At 49.3% G+C, this 16,261-nt stretch overlaps 1 protein-coding gene across 2 annotated transcripts in view; it reads right to left on the bottom strand.

Moving 5' to 3' along the window:
- ARHGAP22 (Rho GTPase activating protein 22) overlaps positions 1-16,261 on the bottom strand; it is a 466,096-nt gene that overhangs the window by 277,291 nt on the left and 172,544 nt on the right. The gene's annotated exons all lie outside the window — the stretch shown is intronic.

Here is a 16,261-nt window from a genome sequence, read left to right as displayed (position 1 = left end):
GCCCCGCAAAGTATTTCAGTGTCTGCTATGCAGACACTGAAATACGCGACGGGTGCCACTGCACCCGTCGCACCTTCCCACTACGCCGGCTCAATTCTGAGCCGGCGTCCTCGTGGGAAGGTTGATTTGCCCTGGGCTGGCGGGCGGCCTTTTGGCGGCCGCCCGCCAGCCCAGGGCAAATCTCAGAATCACCGCAGCGGTCTTTCGACCGCGGTGCGGTGTTCTGACGGGGTTACTTTGGCGGGCGGCCTCTGCCGCCCACCAAAGTAAGAATGACCCCCATTGTGTCTTCCAAACAGTAAATCTGTACCACAGTACTGGCCCCACAGTACAAAAATGTGCTCTCCATTTTCATTGCTTATTTAACAGTGGATGTCTAAATTTACAAGAACAAGGGCTCGACTTGTAGTAATCTTAGGGCGTGAGTTATAGTTACTAGAGATAAATATAACTGGTGAATTTCAGTGTTTTTTTGTTTAAAACATTACGTTGTCACTGAAATATTTGTCTATTACGTTACTATAACCCTTGTTTTTTTCAGTGCATTACTATTTTTTTTAAATGTAAAGTAATATTTTATTACCACACACAAAGCCAACCCCCACAACCAACACCTCAATGGCAGCCAACCCCCACTGTGCATGGCCTTTGGCTGTGTGCGATGGGCAAAAAATTTAGCCTATTAGCCTTATCAAGGGGTGAGCATATTCATATATATAAAGCAGATTTATCACCTTTCTCCAAAAATCTTTTAATAAAAAATATGTCAGTGAGTTTTTTTCATGGTTTTTATTACATTTTGCTGATGAAATATGTTACAATCAATAGACATAGACATATTGAGTAAAAAAAAAAAGCTAAGATGTCTCTGTTTCTTTAAACCCATTTTTCATCCCATAAAATGCAAACATACAAACAACCACAAGAAGGCCCTCATCCTCCAGGGCCATTAAGTGGATGGCGGCGTGTGGCTCTCCTCCCTGAGCCAATAGTGGCCCCTAGGGCCTTACATGGGAACTCCAGTGCCCATCCGGGGCACACACAACACAGTATTCTGGCAGCCGCAGTAGGAGACCCAGGGCCTTTGTGGCATGTCCAGCTCCTCTCATGCACCCATCCTGGGTGCTGGCATTGCTCCTGCTCAGTGGGAGCAGCTGTTTTTGCTTCCTTGGCAGGGTGGGAGTAATCTGAGTTTTCCCTGGCTGCAGTAGCATGGGCAGGGAAACAAACATCTGCTCCCACCCTGTTGGAGCATTTTCAAAGCTTCTGCCTGGTGGGAGCAGGCAAGTGTCCCTGCCCAGCTCTTGCAAGCAGGGAAGCCACATCCCAGTGATGGGCTCCCTGGGACACCACAACAGTGTTGAATCTGGGGGATGAGGGTCCCTGATGCCTTGAGAGGCTCTGGGAGGGGGGCACATTCCCCCCCTCCCATATAATTATATGCCAGCCCTTGGGGATGCTGTCCCCAGGGCCTTCACAGGCTCGGGAAACGATGAGCACATGCCACCCACCCCTTGAATGTTTAATTGGCCGCAGTCGATGGGTCCCCGGTGTCTCAGTGAGGCTCAGTTGGGGTAGCCATGCCCCTCCTCCCCTTTCATATTGTGCCAGGCCGTGGGGGATAGGATCACAGGGCTGTGAACGGCCAGCCAACATTTGATTCTTCATTAATGTGGAGATCTCGAAGAAGTCCTGCTGGGTTGCGCCATTAATTTTTAAAACTTATTTTGGCCCCAGAAGGTGTCCCTTTGGGACCCCTGCCCCCACAAGGGCTAGGTGGTCAGGGTATCTCTACACTTCCACCTTAAATGCTTATTTAATAACAAACTCAGGACATGGGACTAAGTCCCCAAGTCCCGTAACAGCTGCTTGCAACATTTTTTCTCATGTTGCAAGCAGCCAATCAGAATGCTCACTCCTGCGGGAGCCTTACTCCTGTGGGAGTGAGTTGGCCCTAAGGGAAACAAAGCCCCCCAGGCCAATCAGAACACTTTATTTAAAAAGAATTGGGTTCGAAGGACTCTTGCAGGGGTCCCTTGAGCCCTATGGTCTAGATATAGAAATATTTTGGTCCATACTATCTCAATAACTACTGAAGGAATTTCCACTAAATCACAAAATGGATGCTTTCTGACACAAGATCTAGCTTACTGCCAAATTTGATGTGATTTTGTTCCACAGTATTTGCGGTAGCACTGTTAAAATAATTCTATGGAAAATGCATTGGTATTTTGCGTAATGGTACCCTTCTTTCTTGGCCCCTGCTTGATGGATCAGCCTGAAACATTCAACCCTCAAACTAGGCAGGATAAAGCAACTCCGTGGAAAGTGTGAAGATTTGTCAAACGGCACCAAAGTTATTAGCAAAACAAAATACCAAGTCCATACTACCAATTATAAATATCACTTGCTTGTCAGTGTGCCTCCTCAATTCTGAGTAGGTCCAACAGGTCCTGCTCGCAGTCAATGACATTGGCCCAGTGGTGAATGACCTACTGCTGGGTCAATGTGACACTGTTGAGGAGCATCTTGCATCGCACTTGCCCCCAGCGATCCTTTCTCTCTACAATAGGGTAACATGATGAGGAGGTGGTGCTTCATGAAAAAAACAAGTGCTGCCACCTCCTCCTCTTAAAAAATATGGTATGTGGCAACCCCCTTCTGGAGCAGTCCTCCGGTGACTCTGGCACACTCCAATACTCTGTCATAGCTGTTTGTCAGGGGTATCAAAAATCAAGCAAAACAGACAGACGGTGGAAAAAGTTAAGAAATTACAAAAAAGTGGCAAGAAAATGAAAAAATGGGAAAGATGAACACAGTAGGGGGGTGTGGGATTGGATTAGGGATCACAGCTAGGGAAGAACCAGGAGCAGGCTAGAGAAAGTGACAATTCCTGCTCAAAATGGCCATGCATATGCGTCGCACAGCATGCCATTTTGCATTATTTTTTTAATGTAAAATTGCTTTTCCATCTTTTTTTTTGTGAGAGAGGCCGGGAGACGCAACTCGTGTAATTATGGGTCATCATGTGTAATTTCTTGCAAATCTCACCTAAATATGCTAGTGGCAATTATGCACATTTTGTACACCCCTTTTAAAACCAGCAGAATTTCAGGTTTCGTAGGATGCAACTCAAGAAAATGGCTCACATCCAGGTAAGTATAGCATTCATGATGGCTTGCAGGCCTGTTGAGGATTTGTTATGATCATCTTGCAAGTTGATGATCAGCTAGGTGTCAAAGTAAAGGTATGTTGTTGCCTCGAAGGTGTTCAGTAAGTTTGCTAGAAGCTGAACAACAAGCGGGGCAAAGCTGTATAATTTCCCAGAACATGGGGTAAAAGTAGAAGAGAAGCTGCCCAGTTGCTCTAATTGTGTTCTATCAGAAATAAAGGGCATGAGGTTCAATCTTGAAATCAAAGCTCAGTGAGTTATGCCCAATATTAAAGAGGTGCATGTAACCTACAAGGCATAGGTGTAGAATCTTCCACTGATTTTTCTCAATCTGTTGCTCCTCTGTAGTTGTTGAAATGATTTCCTTTAGGTAATAATAAATCATTATTATTAAGTGATGAACACATAGTTACTAGTGTAATTACAAAGACAGATACCACTTACGTTATTACATTGCATGAAAAGACAAATACTTCTTACATACTTTGCTTGATAGGGAGAAAACCTCCTTCAGACCCTAATTTGTTACTTAACAGCTTTTGAAGTGACAGGCTCTGTGTCTTTTCCTGCTCTGATGGGAGACTGAGTTTGGCCTAGATTTCAACTCTGATCCTTTGACATACAACCACTCCTAGCCTTGTCCCTTAAAGGAAACTTCTGATTGTTTTCAAATGCACTTGGTGAGCTGGGAAGGAAAGTTGGGGTGCCCTCCCTCCACACATCACCTCCTGTAGGTGCTGCAGCATAAGTCCTGGAATCACGCGCATTGCATTAGGACATAGTAAATTTCGCTGGGACAGGGTCCATTCTGGATCCACTCCACTAACTGCTTGGGCTGGAATCGGATTAGATCTCCTTATATTCTAGCAATGTTGTAAAGTGCAGACAATGCAGAGTGATCTGTAAAGCACAAGGAGCATTGATAATTGAGGTAGCTGCAAACAGTGCACAGTGATAAGCTGTTTGTCACTGAGGAGCACAAATAGTGCACTGTCAGCTATTCGTCTCTAAGGCACACAGAGAATGCATAATGAGCTGTTTATCACCGAATAGTGTGCATTCAGAGAATAGTGAGATGCTCATTACAGAGGAGCACGGATAGTGCACCCTATGGTGTTGTTCACAAAAGAATACAAACTATGCACGCTGAAATGATCACCACTGAGGAGTCTAGTCAAAGCATATTGAGCCCTACAACTAAGACATTGAAGAGAACGTTTACCAATAAAGAAAAAAATAAAATGTGCAGAGGAGTGTTTAACCCTCAATGTACAGAAGGTTTATTGTGGGATGATCATAAATGAGAGGCATGGACAGAGCTCAGGGAGCCGTTCTTCTGTGGAGCAGCAGCAGTGAGCTACGCATTGAATGAGGGTCCTGCACAGTGCACACTGAGCTAATCATCATTCTGGAGCACAAAGAGAGTACAGATAGTGCAATGTGAGCAGGTCACTGGAGGGGCACAGAAGGTGCACTCTGAAGGGTGCACTGGATGATAAACATGGACAGTGCCTATTGGGCTGTTCTAGGATGCACAGACTGGCTGTAGGTGGATATGCATTACACCAGGAGCAGGCACACAGCGGACTGAGATTTGCACCCGTGGTTAATCTAGTGGTTATTGTTGGTTATTGCGATTCGTCATGGTCGGTTACAAAAAGATATGAATGCAATTACTCCACTTACTGTGTGAAATATTATATTAATTCTAGTTAGCTGTGATCATTAGTTGGGACTATCTGGTTTCATGTGAAAGACTGGTGAGACAGACAGGCTGGTGGAGATTAGTTAATGTTGGTTTACATGTTGCAGAATTAGAATACAAAGGAATAAGTCAGGGTGAGACTGAGGCGGCTTTACTTAAAAATAGAAGACGTGCAGAGGATGGAAGGAGAGAAAGACGAGAAGCACTGAAGAAAGAAAGGAGAGGATATTAAGCCGAAGTACATCAAGGTCATTTTTGCATGCAGACTTTTAGGAATAAAGGGGGTTATTCTAACTTTGGAGGAGTGTTAATCCGTCCCAAAAGTGACGGTAAAGTGACGGATATACCACCAGCCGTATTACGAGTTCCATAGGATATAATGGACTCGTAATACGGCTGGTGGTAAATCCGTCACTTTTCCGTCACTTTTGGGACGGATTAACACCTCCTCCAAAGTTAGAATAACCCCCAAAGTGGGGGAAGTCTTTATGAGATAGTGAGAAATCGGATGATGTAAACTGTAAAAAGAAACAACATTATACACAGTATTCCATATCTGAGTCATACTGCCTAAACATGAGATTCCAAGTGAACACATCATAAACATTAAGCCTGTTGGGTGCAAAGCCTAGAGCAGCCCTTTTAACCATAGCCTGGAGTAGGCCATATGTGGTACAGGGTCTATACGATGCACACGGGAAGTTGGCACAGAAAAAAAAGGTCTCACTTAAAGATCTTTCCTCATTATTCTGTAAGTATATTTTTTCCTCACTCACTAAACATGAGTTATTTGGCACTGGCTTAACGTGTCTCACCAATGTGCAGTCAGATTTACACCCTGTTTTGTCACCAAATCCTTTAAAGTGTAAATTATGCTTGTCTCAGTGTGTGGCTATTGTAGTGTGTGCATTGTATTATAAGCAAAGGGAGAGTGATGAAAGACAGCGTTTATTTTTTTTAGTTTCGATTTATAGAAACATAGCAGTACATTGTCCGTTAAGCATGAACCAGTGTTACATACATAAACATCACACAGACACTACTACATTAGATACAGAATTATTTGATCCCCAAAACTGGTACTCCCTTAACCCCCTCCCCCACCAATGCCCCTCCTATTACAATCTACGACAGTCACTTGAGAGGCTATTCTTAAAACAATCTCTGGTGAGTCTCATTGTGTCTCTGTGATCGCACCCCTACTATACTCGTGTACCTCTTTTGCCTCCCCACCCCTCCGTGCAGTACCCTGAGTCATTGTGTTGGCTAATCATCACATCCTGGGTCCCAGGATTCCCAGATCTTTTCAAGCGTCTTTTCACAGTCCCTGCCTCAGTAGACTTCTGTTTTACATCGAATCATCCCCTCTCCCCATTTAGCAGGTGATGGGGGTGCCTTGCTTCCCCATTTACCAACCTTGAAGCCCATATCTACCAGGAGCTTCTGGCATCTTGTAAAGTCTGAGTGTTCCTAAATGCCCAGTAGAGCCACCTGGAGTGTCAAATCTATGGGTGTTCCCACCGCCCCCTCTAGGGAGGATTTCACATTGTACCAGAAAGGACGTATTCCCGGGCAATGCCACCATATATGAATAAATGTACTGTCTTGACCACATTTTCGAAGACAGCCCATGTCCCCGGCCCTTCCAATTTTGTGGAGCAGCGTTCTGGTGTAATATGTTCTGAGATACAATTTTAGTTGAATTAGTCTGTAGCTGGCTTTAATGGCCACTTCTGAAGCAAACCCCAGTGCCTCCAACCATTCCTCATCTTCAAAATCCCCTACAACACATTCCCATTGGTCCTTAACGTGTGTCAACGACCTGTGTGTATTTTGCACCAGTGTTCCATATGTTAGGGATTTTAATTTGTGTTGTACAGGCCGGTTTAGCAGTCTCCTCTCCAGTGGGGAGTCCTACTGGGTTTCCACCTCTTTAGCTACATTGATAGTAAGTGCATGTCTCAGCTGTCTATATCGAACCATTTAGTGGCCGGCATCCGATACTCCGACTGGAGGTATTCAAATGGAACCACCCCATTGGCGTCCCAAACATCGGCCAATGAAGAAATACCTATTGTGTCCCAGCCTGAAAACCAATCAGTGCAGTCACTGGTTGTGACCTTGTACCTTCCCACAGTGGTGTGGAAGGCGTGAGCCTTTGTCCCCCGCCCATCTCCAGTAGCAAACATTTCCATGTCATCAGTACTGTGTCTGTAGCCAGGCATGCCTGCTTACTCAGTTTGCTCCCATAGAGAGCATGCAAATAGTTATGGTCTCCCATTCCCCATCTATACATCTGAGCTGCAGGTTATTCCCTATTGCGTAGGCCCACTGGTTCACCCAGCGGACTTGTGGAACTTCATAATACTTCCTGATATTAGAGAGCGCTATAGGCCTCTCAAATTTAGAGCACTGCAGGGTCGGTAGCGCTATGCATGTTGTCCTCCGGTCCATAGTAGCGTCCTCACCAGAATGTTTACGAACTCAAAAAACACCCTTAGAATAACTTATTGGTTGTATTGTAGCACATAGAGCAGCTGAGGGAGGGCAATCATTTGAAACATGGCTGCCTTGTTGAGTAGGGATAGAGGCAGTGTACACCAGTGTTCAGCATCATTATCTAGCTTTTGCAGCAGTGAGTCAAGGTTTGCTTGACTAAAGGAAGTCATGCTTCTGGTAATCCGGATGCCCAAATATTTGAACCTATACTGCTCCACTCTCAGAGGAAGGGGCAGTTTGGTCTTCAGCCTCCAGCCTCCCATCGGAAACAGGAGGGACTTCTCCCACTTAATTGCAAAACCCGAGTAGTCAGTGAAGATGCTGAAGAGTTCCCAAACTCAGGCTAGTGAGCTGCTTGTGTCTAACAGATAAAGGAGGATGTCATTGGCATACAGTGACAACCTCTCATCCCATCCAGAATCTCCTATACACCCCCAGATCTGGGTATCCACCCTCAGTTGTTCCACTGTGAGTGCGAAGAGCATCGGAGAGAGGGAGCATTACTGCTATGTGCCACTCCTTATGTTGAACTCGTCTGATAGAGACAACCACTTACCCTGATTCTAGCCCGGGGCTCCACACATAACAATTTGATCTAACTAATGTATTTAGAGCCAAACACCATCCTTTCAACATCAGAAATAGGTAAGTCCACCCCAATGAGACAAATGCCAGATCCAGGGACACTATGACCCATGGTTCGCCCCCAGTGCTTGATTGCGTAAAGTTGTTGTGCAAGAATCACAGATTCAGTTTTGTTGAGCGATTGGACATGAAGCCCACCTGGGCTGCGTGTACAAGATCCATTATCACAGCACGTAGTCTCTTGATCAGCACTTTTGCCAGTTTTTTGTTGTCAGCGTTCAACAAGGATATTAGCCTGTACGATTCGCATTTATGTGCTGGTTTTTCAGACTTAGGGATAAGGGCAATTGTCACAGTGTGCACATCCGTCTGCAGTTTCCCTGCAGTGCAAGCCTCTTGGTACATTACGGGTAACTGTTTGGGCACTCTTTTACCCATTTCACAGAAAAATTCTGCTGGAAGGCTACTAGGTACTGGAGCTTTTCCTTCCTACAGCTGAGCCAAAGCCACCACGATTTCCGACTCTGTTAGGTCAGCCTCCAGTTTTTTCCACTGCTCTAGGTTTTTTGGCCAGACTGGACAGTCCAGGACAAAGTTTTTGGTCTCCCCCTCCGGTGCCTCCGCCCTGACTGTATAGAAGGCCACCATGTATGCCGCAAAGGTTCCGCAATGCAATTGCTACCCATGACCATCACCCCGTCTCCATTTGAATTTCTCAAATATGTCTTCGGTCCTGTTCTTGGCTTCCTAGGCATGCCAGTAGTTTTCTGGACTTGACACCAACTTCATATGTGAATTTTTGTTTGGCCAGGAAGGAGGTCTTGATTTCATATCGTGCAACCTCCTGATATTCAATATGTGTGCACTCTAGGACATGTTTAAGGGCCATGGGTGAGGGAATGTTATAATCCCTCTCTAGTGTCTTTATTGTTTTCTCCAGAGCTTCCAGTCACTGGTGTCTATCTCTTCTGTCTCCTATTCCCCGGCTATTAATATACCTCTCAGTGTTGCCTTATATGACTCCCATGTCACACATGCACTCTTAACTATGCCTACATTCTCCCAAAAGTAAGTTTCACTCACTTTATTGAGTGCCTTGACTACCTTCTTATCTGTCAGTCTCCAAGTGGTCTTCCGCCATTCTCAGGTTCCCTCTCCCTATTGGTATTCAGAGTAATTTGTATAGGTGCATGGTCAGATATACCATCAGCCAGTTATTTGGCCTCGATGAATCTGCCCAATGTGCCCCCAGGTGTTAGGAAGTAGCCCAGCCTGGATGACATGTGTGAGTGCGAGTAGAAGGAGAATTCCCTTTCTTGTTTATGAAGGGACCGCCAGACATCCTCCAACCCTAAGACCTTCATAAAGCCCTCTAGTTTCCCCTTCGTGGTTTCCCTTTCCGGTTTGGTGCTCATTCTGTCTAGTCAGGTGTAGAGCACTAAAGCTCCTTCAATGATAGTGAGTGCCTATGGAAATTCAGCAGTAAGCCGACCCACTCACTGCAAAGTTATTGACTGGAGGTCTGGCGGGGATACAGTTTGAGGAAGGACACAGTCTCTCCATCCCATTCCCCCAGCAGATCCGTGTAGCATCCCAACATGTCTGACCAAGAGTGAAGGATGTGGAGTGTTACTGATTTCCATATTAGGAGTGCCAACCCTCTGGATCCAGACATATGGTGTGCATTGGAAGCCACTTTGTATTTACCCCGTCACAGACATTGGTGTTGTGAATCAACCATATGAGTTTCTTGCATAAACAACACCTCACCTTTATATCTGTGGAATGCCCTGGTCACCAACCCCCTTTTCACCCTGTAACTCAGGCCGTTAATGTTCCAGGACACTAGGGTCAGAATCTGTGGCTGAGCCACTGTGTCTCAAATAGCTTATATTGTGCCACTGGAGCCCTGGTGTGAGGGGGTTTCTTGTATGTGTGTCTGCGATAACTGTCCCCAACTTGCCTTCACCCTACCTTACTGTGCTGTGATCTACAACATGACCATCCCCCAATTCACGGTATGTGTACACCCATAACTTAATCAACATGATAAAACCTTTTCTGCACTAATCATACAGGTGTGGGTTATGCAGGTGTTGTGTCAATCAAACCAGGGCAGCATGATACTCACCTGCCCCCTTGCCCATCCCGCTTCCCCCGGTGTCTACAGGTTAAATTTCAAGGAAGTCCCAAATGGAGTCCTAGCCCCAGTCAACATCGCCCTCTCTCAGACCGGTCCAAATTTGAAAGAGTTTGTGGAGGTGTGGGCAGACTTCAAATTATATGGTCCACTGTCATCGGGGTGATTACCGGAATTTGCTCACTTTCTATTTCCAAGTCAGAGCCCCAACACCCTATGGCACTACCCCCTCTCTCTGATGCAATGGCCCTCCATTTATGATTGTCCACTATGTCTTTACAGTTTTTAACCTTTGCCACTGCCCGTTCCTGCTCTGCCTTCATCTGTGCTTTCATGGGGGAGGATCTGTGTCCCATCGTCCCTCGCCTCCCACATTGACGCTGTTGCCATTCTCCGTTGATTTCCGGTGTTGCTTGTGCCCCTGACCATAGACCTTGTTCTTCCAGCCAGTTCCATGCTTCCTGAGCGGTGAACAATAAGTGGGCTTTGTACCTATAGAACACTCTTAGCTTTGCAGGGAAGATAAGTGTATGTTTTAGGTCGAGTTGATGCATCACTTTTTGAACTGGCATGAAGGTACCCCTTTGTTTCTGGAATGTTAATCTCTTGTCCCTTTATGAGCCAGGGGCCAAGCTTGCATGAGAGTTGACGATAGAATATTGTCTCGTTCACAATAGTTCATCAAGTGAACAAGAATGGTATTAGGAGTATGTTCAGGAGCCAACACCCTCGCTGCTATTTGGTGCGCTTGTTCTGCTGAAAAGAATCATGTACGTCAGCCCAGGAGCACAGTCTTCTCCAGTTACTTTTCCACAATGAGTTTAGTGCTCATTCACTCTGCCCTCTCAGGGACTCCAATCAGGCACATGTTCTGTCTCCAAGACTTCCCTTCCGTGTCTTCCAGGTGGCCGGCAATCACCTCCATTCCCTTCCCTAGCCGCGTGCAATGTTTTGTGAGGTCCTGTACCATTGGATGCTTTACCTCTAGTTTGTTCTCTATATCCTTCACCTTCTTCACGAGCTTCTTATGGTCTGTGTGCAGGATGCCCACTTCATTTATCACTGCTGCTATTTGCGCCTCTAGGGTTTGTTTAGTGTCTTTGATGGCTGCTGGGATTGCCGCAGTGTGGGGAATAGGTCCTCCTGTAACTCTTGAGACTAGGTGTCTCCTTCAGCCCCCTCCGGGGACTTTTCCGGCTCCTTTCCCTTCTCTGTCTTCATTGGCACACTGGGTTATCGGTCCAAACACCTCCACAAATGTGTAGGTCAGACGAAAATAAGAGGGAAGGGGGATGAGGAGTGGTGAAGGAGGAGGGGCCCCTGTCTACAGGGGCGAGCTGAGGGGTGTTGGTTGCTCTGCGCATCTCTCTGGTCCACCGGACTTGTCTCACTGTCCTGTGCTCCCTGCCCAAACAACTTTATCTCCCCCCACCGCCTCGAGGTCTTCACAAGGTTGGATCAAGCCCCTCTCAAAGGCAGCCAACAGTCCTCTCTAATAAGTATGCCTCGGATCTTCAGGAGGGCGCTCGCTGTACAGGGATTAAGTCTAAAGGCTGCTTCTCTACAGCGCACGCCCTCCAATGCTGCCAGGCCTCATACTGTCTCCCAGAGTCAGCCAATGCAAATTCACTGCAAAGCTCACATAGGTGGAGAAGGGGGAGGACAGAATCAAGGTACCTCTTCTCCCTGAATCTCTCAGTCCCTGTAATGCTGCTTCCAGGCCTCGCCCATGACCAGCAGGTCCTCGTGGTTGGGCCGTCTTGCCTTCCGACGATGGTGCTGAGGCCAATTCTTGCACCCGGTGCCTACACTTAGGCCGGTCAGGCTCCACAGCAGATTAAGAGCACAGCGTGGTCCAGAGATACAATGGACCTCACTGAATATCCAACGCGCGGCTGACCAAGGGTGCGCTCCATCTAGCTCATGCACACGCCCTCTGGCAGGCCGCGGCAAGCCGCTGCCTGTTTCACAGGAGCCCCAGCCCCAAGAGCCCCTCTTGGTCCTGCGGGTGGGCCTATCCTCAGGTGGTGGGGGCCCTTCTTCTTTCCTGGGCCGCAGGATTTCTGCCACTGGGGCACGTAAGCAAGCAGAGCTCAGCCATGCTTGACTGCAGCCATTGTCTGCTAAGCCACGCCCCTCTGGTTCCATTTTGAACATTCTGGGCCTGTTCCTGTGCTCAAGATGGGAGTGATGTTGTTTTTCTAGACAGTGGAATTGTATCACCAGTGATGTAGGAAGGAGGAGACCAAGACAGTGAAGTGAGGACAAAGGAGACAAGGTTCCTATAAAAATTTGATTAGATCCTTCCAGTAGAACTGACGCTTGATGGGTGGTGGGGATGAATGGAGCTGCAATGTGTTGTTCAGAGTGAGAAGGGTTCTTTAGGTGAGGCCAGCCTTTTCTGTTTCCTGATCAATGTCTTTGCGGCTGTTCATGGCTAAGTGCAGCTAGTCACCCTTTTTTAGTGCCTCTGTTGTTGTGTGTTGCAGGCTGGAGACTACCTTGCTTTGAGGAACATCAAATCAAATCAAATCATTAGCATTTATAAAGCGCGCTACTCACCCGTGTGGGTCTCAAGGCGCTAGGGACAAAGGGGGTGGTTATCGCTGCTCGAACAGCCAGGTCTTTAGGAGTCTCCGGAAAGCAGAGTGGTCCTGGGTGGTCCTGAGGCTGGTGGGGAGGGAGTTCCAGGTCTTGGCCGCCAGGAAGGAGAAAGATCTCCCACCCGCCGTGGAGCGTCAGATGCGAGGGACGGCGGCGAGTGCGAGGCCAGAGGAGCGGAGGGGGCGGGTGGGGACGTAGAAGTTGAGGCGTCTGTTGAGGTATTCCGGTCCCTTGTCGTGGAGGGCTTTGTGTGCGTGGGTGAGAAGTCGGAAGGTGATCCTTTTGCTGACTGGGAGCCAATGCAGGTGTCTCAGGTGTGCGGAGATGTGGCTGTTGCGGGGTACGTCGAGGATGAGGCGGGCTGAGGCGTTTTGAATGCGTTGCAGGCGATTTTGGAGTTTGGCGGTGGTCCCAGCGTAGAGGGTGTTGCCGTAGTCCAGGCGGCTCGTGACGAGGGCGTGGGTCACGGTTTTTCTGGTGTCGGCGGGGATCCAGCGGAAGATCTTGCGGAGCATGCGGAGGGTGAGGAAGCAGGCAGAGGACACGGCGTTGACTTGCTTGGTCATGGTGAGAAGGGGGTCCAAGATGAAGCCGAGGTTGCGGGCGTTGTCTGCGGGGGTCGGTGCGGTGCCGAGGGCCGTGGGCCACCAGGAGTCATCCCAGGCGGACGGGGTGTTGCCGAGGATGAGGACTTCAGTTTTTTCAGAGTTCAGCTTTAGGCGGCTGAGCCTCATCCAATCTGCGACGTCCTTCATACCCTCTTGTAGGTTGGTCTTGGCGCTGGCGGGGTCCTTGGTGAAGGAGAGTATAAGTTGGGTGTCGTCGGCGTAGGAGGTGATGATGATGTCGTGCTTGCGTACAATGTTAGCGAGGGGGCTCATGTAGACATTGAAGAGTGTCGGGCTGAGTGATGAGCCTTGAGGTACGCCGCAGATGATCTCAGTGGGTTCTGAGCGAAACGGAGGGAGGTAGACTCTTTGGGAGCGGTTTACGAGGAAGGAGGCGATCCAGTCCAGGGCCTGGTCTTGGATCCCGGTGGAGCGGAGGCGGGTGATTAGGGTGCGGTGACAGACGGTGTCAAAGGCAGCCGAGAGGTCGAGAAGAATGAGTGCGACTGTTTCACCGTTGTCCATCAGGGTTCTGATGTCGTCTGTGACTGAGATGAGGGCGGTTTCAGTGCTGTGGTTGGTTCGGAATCCGGTCTGTGAGGGGTCGAGCAGGTTGTTGTCTTCCAGGAAGGTGGTCAGCTGTTTGTTGACGGTCTTCTCTATTACTTTGGCTGGGAAAGGCAGAAGGGAGATGGGGCGGAAGTTTTTCAGGTCGCTCGGGTCAGCCGTAGGTTTCTTTAGTAGGGCGTTGACTTCGGCGTGTTTCCAGCATTCAGGGAAGGTAGCAGAAGAAAAAGAAGAGTTGATGACGGTCTGGAGGTGCGGGGCGATGATGTTGTCGGCTTTGTTAAAGATGAAGTGCGGGCAGGGGTCCGAAGGGGCGCCGGAGTGGATAGAGTTCATGATGGATTTGGTTTCTTCCGTGCTGATGTGGGTCCAGTTGTTGAGGGTGATGGTCGGGGATGTGGGTTCGGTGGTGTTAGGTTGGGTCTGGTGTCCGAAGCTGTCGTGGAGGTCGCTGATCTTGCGATGGAAGAAAGTGGCGAGGGATTCGCATAGATCCTGTGAGGGCGTGACGGCGTTGGCGTTGGGGTTGGAGAACTCCTTGACGATGCTGAAGAGTTCTCTGCTGTTGTGGCTGTTTTTGTCCAGTCTGTCGGTGAAAAAATTCCTTTTGGCAGTGCGGATCAGGTGGTGGTGTTTGCGGGTAGCGTTCTTGAGGGCGGTCATGTTGTCAGCGGTGCGGTCCTTGCGCCAGGCTTTCTCAAGTGCGCGACAAGTTTTCTTTGATTCTTTGAGGGTGTCAGAGAACCAGAGGGGTTTCTTGGTGTTGTTCTGTCGCTGCAAGCGTTTGAGGGGAGCAAGGTTGTCTGCGCAGTTGGAGATCCAGTTTGTGAGGTTGAGGGCTGCGACGTTGGGGTCGGTGGTGAGGGTGGGTTGGTTGGCGGCGAGTGCGGCGAAGAGTTGCTCTTCAGGGATCTTGTTCCACTGTCGGCGAGGGATGGGTTGACTGCGGAGGTGGCGGGTCTCGCGTCGGAATGTGAAGTGGACGCAGCTGTGGTCGGTCCAATGAAGGGCGGAGGCGTGGCTGAAGAAGACGTGTTTGCTGGCGGAGAAGATAGGGTCGAGTGTGTGTCCGGCGATGTGGGTGGCAGTGTTCACCAGTTGTTTGAGGCCGAGGTTGGCGAGGTTGTCGAGCAGGGTGGTGGTGTTGGGGTCGTTGTTTTGTTCCAGATGGAAGTTGAGGTCGCCTAGGAGGATGTAGTCCGGTGAGGCGAGGGCGTGCGGGGAGATGAAGTCGGCGATGGTGTCGCTGAAAGGGGCATGAGGTCCGGGAGGACGGTAGACGAGGGATCCTCTGAGGGTGGTCCTCGGGTCGGTGCGAATCTGAAAATGCAGGTGTTCAGCGGCAAGAGGGGAGTCTTCAGTGGAGGTGGTGACGCTGATGGAGTCTTTGAAGACAATGGCGATACCTCCTCCTACTTGGTTGGTGCGGTCTTTCCTGGAGATCTTGTAGCCTTCGGGGATGGCGGTGGTGATGTCTGGAGCAGAGGAGGCGTTCATCCAGGTCTCCGTGATGAAGGCGACGTCCGGTGCTGTGGAGTCTAGGAGGTCCCAGAGTTCAACGGCGTGTTTGTGAACGGAGCGAGCGTTGACTAGGATGCACTTGAGGTGGTTGATGGCACGTGGGCTTGTGGTCGTAGTTGTTGCGTGGTGGAAGATGCGTTTGCAGGAGTTGCAGGCGAAGGGTCCATGGGTGCGTTTGGGGTGAGCTTGGAAGCAGGTGTTGGAGCGTCCTGGGTTGAGGGCATGGAGGGTGGTGGGGTCATAGCAGATCATCGGGGCTTGGGAGCGCTGGAGACCAGGGGTCATGGCGCTGGGCGCGGGCCAGGCGCGGACGGGCGCAGACGGGCTTGCCTCTGGCGCGCCAGCGGCGCACCCGCTGCGTGGTCGTGCAGCTGCCGCCATATGAGGTAGGAGGGGGGGGGAGGGGTCAGCTGGGGGCGAATGGGAGCTGGGGGGCGGGGGCGTGCAGGAGGTCGCGGCGGGAAAGCGCGAGGGAGGGGGGGACAGGTAGAGTGAGAAGAGCTGGGGGAGGGGGGTTTAAGGGTGGAGGGGGGAGAGTGTTAGGAGGTTTAGGAGATTAGGGAGAAAGATAGGTGTAGGGTTGTGAAGATAGGGGAGGGGGGGTTGTAGAGGTGGGTGAGGGTGAGAGGTAGAGTGAGGGGATAGGAAGATAGGTAATAGAGGGGGTGGCGGGAGGGGGGGGAGATAGAGAAATAGGTAGAGAGAAAAGGTAGATAGAGAAATCGATAGATAGGGAAAAAGATAGAGAGATAGGAAGATAGGAGGAGGTGGAGAGTGAGGGAGTTGGATAGTGGGATAGAGAGATGGAGAGATAGGTAGATAGGAGGAGTGAGGGAGGTAGAAAGTGAACGGGTTAGATA

This window comes from Pleurodeles waltl, chromosome 6, assembly GCF_031143425.1.
Source record: "Pleurodeles waltl isolate 20211129_DDA chromosome 6, aPleWal1.hap1.20221129, whole genome shotgun sequence".
Classification (NCBI taxonomy): Eukaryota; Metazoa; Chordata; class Amphibia; order Caudata; family Salamandridae; genus Pleurodeles; species Pleurodeles waltl.
Note: the sequence above shows the minus strand (reverse complement) of the source record. Positions and strands in the feature narration are given on the sequence as shown.